This window comes from Oncorhynchus masou, chromosome 22 (assembly GCF_036934945.1).
Source record: "Oncorhynchus masou masou isolate Uvic2021 chromosome 22, UVic_Omas_1.1, whole genome shotgun sequence".
In the NCBI taxonomy this organism is placed as follows: domain Eukaryota; kingdom Metazoa; phylum Chordata; class Actinopteri; order Salmoniformes; family Salmonidae; genus Oncorhynchus; species Oncorhynchus masou.
The window spans coordinates 28,502,545-28,508,544 of NC_088233.1; positions in this window are offsets into that span (position 1 = coordinate 28,502,545).

Consider the following 6,000-nt stretch of genomic DNA (forward strand, 5'->3'; position numbering starts at 1 on the left):
TATATGATTGTACATTCATTGTGAAATTAACTTTGAATTCCAGGTTATATGTACAGTATCTGTTTTTATAAAATGTGTGGTTTTAACCATGTGGAAAGAGACTGATCATTTTCCTTTTAAATTAATGCCTGAATTAAAAGTTTGCATTAGCCGACTTGCTAAATGTAATTCTAATCAGCTCATACAAGTATACACCTTATATGTCAGGACTAAGACACTGATAAAATGAAGGGGGTGCCATAGCATTGATGCATCTGATAATAACTGGATAGACCTGATATGACAGACTGGTCTCATAGACTAGACGTAACATAGTAAACATAAATCCGGGACATTCAAATTGGTATATGTTACGTTTGGTGTGGTTACATAAGGAAGCATGTTACTTAATGAGGTACAAACAAAAGGACAGTGGTTGGCTGGGTTGGATGGGTAGGCATATGTTGTGAACGTCTAGCCAACCCAAAGGTTGTGTTCGAATCTCATCACAGAAAACTTTAGCATTTGAACTAATTAGCAACTTTGCAACTACTTACCATGTTAGCTAACCCTAACCCTTTAACTGAACTCCTAAGCCTAGCTAACATTAGCCAGCTCGCTAACTTTAGTGTTAGCCACCTCAAGATAACGTTAGCCATAACAAATTGGAATTCGTAACATATTGTACATTTAGCAAATTTGTAACTTCCTACATTTGCAAATTCGTAATATGTCGTTCGAATTGCAAATTTGTTCAAATCAAATCAAATTTTATTTGTCACATACACATGGTTAGCAGATGTTAATGCGAGTGTAGCGAAATGCTTGTGCTTCTATTTCCGACAATGCAGTAATAACCAACGAGTAATCTAGCTGACAATTCCAAAACTACTACCTTATGCACACAAGTGTAAAGTGATAAAGAATATGTACATAAATATATATGAATGAGTGATGGTACAGAGCGGCATAGGCAAGATGCAGTAGATGGTATCGAGTACAGTATATACATATGAGATGAGTATGTAAACAAAGTGGCATGGTTTAAAGTGGCTAGTGATACATGTATTACATAAAGATGCAGTAGATGATATAGAGTACAGTATATACGTATACATATGAGATAAATAATGTAGGGTATGTAAACATTATATTAAGTAGCATTGTTTAAAGTGACTAGTGATATATTTTACATCAATTCCCATCATTTCCCATTATTAAAGTGGCTGAAGTTTTGGCTGTTTAACTGTCTGATGGCCTTGAGATAGAAGCTGTTTTTCAGTCTCTCGGTCCCAGCTTTGATGCACCTGTACTGACCTCGCCTTCTGGATGATAGCGGGGTGAACAGGAAGTGGCTTGGGTGGTTGTTGTCCTTGATAATCTTTATGGCCTTCCTGTGACATCGGGTGGTGTAGGTGTCCTGGAGGGCAGGTAGTTTGCCCCCGGTGATGCGTTGTGCAGACCTCACTACCCTCTGGAGAGCCTTACGGTTGTGGGTGGAGCAGTTGCCGTACCAGACGGTGATACAGACCGACAGGATGCTCTCGATTGTGCATCTGTAGAAGTTTGTGAGTGCTTTTGGTGACAAGCCGAATTTCTTCAGCCTCCTGAGGTTGAAGAGGCGCTGCTGCGCCTTCTTCACAATGCTGTCTGTGTGGGTAGACCAATTCAGTTTGTCTGTGATGTGTACGCCGAGGAACTTAAAACTTACTACCCTCTCCACTACTGTTCCAACAATGTGGATAGGGGGGTGTTCCCTCTGCTGTTTCCTGAAGTCCACAATCATCTCCTTAGTTTTGTTGACGTTGAGTGTGAGGTTATTTTCCTGACACCACACTCTGAGGGCCCTCACTTCCTCCCTGTAGGCCGTCTCGTCGTTGTTGGTAATCAAGCCTACCACTGTTGTGTCGTCCGCAAACTTGATGATTGAGTTGGAGGTGTGTGTGGCCACGCAGTCGTGGGTGAACAGGGAGTACAGGAGAGGGCTCAGAACGCCCCCTTGTGGGGCCCCAGTGTTGAGGATCAGCGGGGTGGAGATGTTGTTACCTACCCTCACCACCTGGGGGCGGCCCGTCAGGAAGTCCAGTACCCAGTTGCACAGGGCGGGGTCGAGACCCAGGGTCTCGAGCTGGATGACGAGTTTGGAGGGTACTATGGTGTTAAATGCTGAGCTGTACTCGATGAACAGCATTCTCACATAGGTATTCCTCTTGTCCAGATGTGTTAGGGCCGTGTGCAGTGTGGTTGAGATTGCATCGTCTGTGGACCTTTTGGGGCGGTAAGCAAATTGGAGTGGGTCTAGGGTGTCAGGTAGGGTGGAGGTGATATGGTCCTTGACTAGTCTCTCAAAACACTTCATGATGACGGAAGTGAGTGCTATGGGGCGGTAGTCGTTTAGCTCAGTTACCTTAGCTTTCTTGGGAACAGGAACAATGGTGGCCCTCTTGAAGCATGTGGGAACAGCAGACTGGGATAGGGATTGATTGAATATGTCCGTAAACACACCAGCCAGCTGGTCTGCGCATGCTCTGAGGGCGCGGCTGGGGATGCTGTCTGGGCCTGCAGCCTTGCGAGGGTTAACACGTTTAAATGATTTACTCACCTCGGCTGCAGTGAAGGAGAGTCCGCATGTTTTGGTTGCGGGCCGTGTCAGTGGCACTGTATTGTCCTCAAAGCGGGCAAAAAAGTTATTTAGTCTGCCTGGGAGCAAGGCATCCTGGTCCGTGACTGGGCTGGTTTTCTTTTTGTAATCCGTGATTGACTGTAGACCCTGCCACATACCTCTTGTGAGTTACATATCGTACAAATGTAATTCATAACATTTTGTAATGAAACAAGCAGGGAGCAGGTCTCAAACCCTCAACCTTCTGGCCCAAAATCCAGTGTGCCATCGACTGTGCCCCAAAAGCATGCTCAAGTGGCAGAGTCGATATTCGCGCTTATAAACCCAGGGTCGTTACACAACTCCCTCCTTTCAAAGTGCGTGTCCTCGTGCTAGCTTATGTCGTGGAGGATCGTTACAAAATAGAACACTTACAAGAACTTGTTAATTCAATATAGGCTTTTAATACAAACATATCAGAAGCCTAGATGGTCCGCGGAACACACACTTTTCCAGAGCACTGGCTCTGTTTTTATACACATACAACATATGAGTCCATCCCACATGCAAATGAAGTTACTTCCCTCAGTCCATCTGCCACCATTATATCGCAATCTGTGCATCATGCTTGTTCACGCCCAATAACGCCCATATCTGCTTTCAGTCAAGTTATAATGGTGACAGGACCTCTTCATGTCCCAAAAATAATACATGCCCATCTTATCCTATGGGCCCCTTAAGTTTAGCTTGGTGTGTTCTTTGGTATGTCTGTCCTTATTAGGACTAGTAGACTATTAGGACTTCTCTTTATGTCCTAAAAATATCTGCCCTATGTCTATAGTCCATCCGTTGGTCCTTTGGCTGACCCCCTCCTTTGTGTGTCCCTCTGACCTTGGTATGTCCAGCTGTCCTATGCTCTCATGGCCTTACTTTGGTTTCCTGTCCTATACAATAGACAATGAATTTTACCAGAATGGCAAATGCACTCTAAGTGTATCTTTCTCTTGTGGTACAGTATTATGTTTCTCCCTATATGTACATCTTGCTCCCACACTTACAACTCAACATCTTATAGGAACATGCTCAATGGCCAAGCACAAGCACGTTCGTGGATGCAAGGTCACTTCTGACACCAATATAATGAAACCCAGGGTCATTAGAATATTGTTCGACTTACATTCGTAACATATCATGTGAAATGGATGATGGGCATCCACAAATGAATACATACCATACGAAATGTAACATATATTGTAGCAAATTTGTGTGGGAAGCTCCAACCGGAACTCGAACCCGGGTCCAGTGATTGTCAAACCAACGCCTTATCCGTTATGCCAAGAGTCCCAAACCTCTTGATGAAGTCGCTAGGTGTTGTGTAAGGTCACTACATAATCCCCTTCCTCTGGGAGAGTGTGTCCCCATGCTTCTATATACTAAGTCCCTCACATGGACACGCCTTTCCAATGGCCCCACGGCCGCCATCCCACTTTTGACACCACTGTTGTAAATGTTCGGGATAGTCCAACCGGGATTCGAACCCGGTCCTGCGACTGTCAAGCCAACACTGTAACTGTTACGCCAAGAGGTATGAACTGCTTGACGCTCACTAGGTGTTGTGTTAAGGTCGCTACAATATTATACTAAATGGAGTGTCTTGAATTTACATACAGAATAATACGACATGCTCTGAGACCACATTGAATATGAGGGTTAAACCACGAGAACATAAACCATAATTTACAGTAGACAATTCCTAATTTCAAAATGTTTTCCCCTGTGAATAGTAAAGGGGAGAAGGCTTCCCAGCTGAAAAGTTATTTGCTGTGAAGAAACAGAATCATTAGATAATTTATTCAGGTATTGTCCGCATGTAGCTTGTTTCTGGTAACAGTTTCAGGAATGGCAAAAAAAATCAAAACATTAATTTAAATGAACCCTACAAATAACAGTGTTGGGTGATTTGGAAAGCCATAGTCAATCAATCAACAATATAATAATGCTCTTAGGAAAAATGTTAATCTTTAACGTACAATCTGTGGTACTATGCGATTAGAGAAGTTCATGATTCATGTGAGACATCACAGCACAGTAAAGAAATATATGGCGTGTGGAAATCAAAAGGGGGTGATCAATGGAGATAGGTGAGATGGGCTGAGAGTAGCAGAGGGCTGGGTTTAAAAATCTCATGATGGTAATATTTATTACCGGTCGTGACACTGCTGTCAAGGCAACGGAAGGAGGGTGGGGAGATGGCGGAAAAGGAAATAAGGAAGAAAGAGGAGGATATTCTGAATAAACATGGAGTGGGGGATTACAGAGGCCTTCTGAAAGATCTGGTGAAGAATATGATGGACAAGAAAAAAGGAGAGATATGGATTATGCTTTGAGTGTATATGGAACGCAGGATTGCTCAGAACTGCAGTGGTGACTGCTGAGAAGAAGTTGAGTGTAGAGGGAAGTAGTCATGTGAGGAAGGTGGGTGTCAAGTGTAAAAACAGCAATACCTGCTCCAGTAGTTCGGAGATGGAACTTGTTGAGAGTGTGGGTGAAGTACCTGCGGCGAGGACCACCAAATTCGGGACTTTTCCCAAGAATGATAATGATGATTTTACCACAGTGGGAGTGAGATTTGTAGAGAGAATGGATCCTTGCTTTTTGGTTGATCCATATGTGGTGTCAGTTTGGGTAAAGGAAAGGTTGGGGACTGTTGAGTTGGTGAAGGTAAATTGGACTCGTGATTATTTGTTGCGTTTCCTCCACCCAGAGGGAGTGGGCGCTCCAGATTACAAGATTAGGGACAAGAATTGTAACCTGCTTTGCTCTCCGGAGTGTGGTATCGGTGGAGAAAGTTGTGTGTGTTAGTTGTGGGGGTGATCATGGGGCTGGAGATCGGAGGTGTCTGGTGAAAGAAAGGCAAGTTGAGGTTGCCAGGGTTAGAGTACAGTAGTACAGAAAGTGTTGTATGCCGAAGCAGTGAAGAGAGTGGTAGAGGAAGATGGGTACAGGGTGAGGGATCCTGAGAGGATTCCTGTGAGTAGGCAGAGATCAACAGAGTGATGGGAAGAATATGTGCTGCTTTTTCGACTCTCCCTCTCTCTGTCTCTCTCTCTACCGCACTTGCTATCTCGACCTCAGAATCCTCAGTTATGAAAAGCCAACTGACATTTACTCCTGAGGTGCTGACCTGTTGCACCCTCTACAACCACTGTGATTATTATTAAAAAAGGGAGTTAGCAATCAGTTGACAACAGATACTCAAAACATATTTTTGCCTCTAAAAATAAAAGTTCAATACAAACATTTGTAAAATACGGAAAATTATTAATTTGATAATCCCCAATAAAGCCATAACCATTGTATCAGATAGAACACTCTGACGGAGCTGATGTTAGACAAAAATCTGACAGAGTTGATGTTTT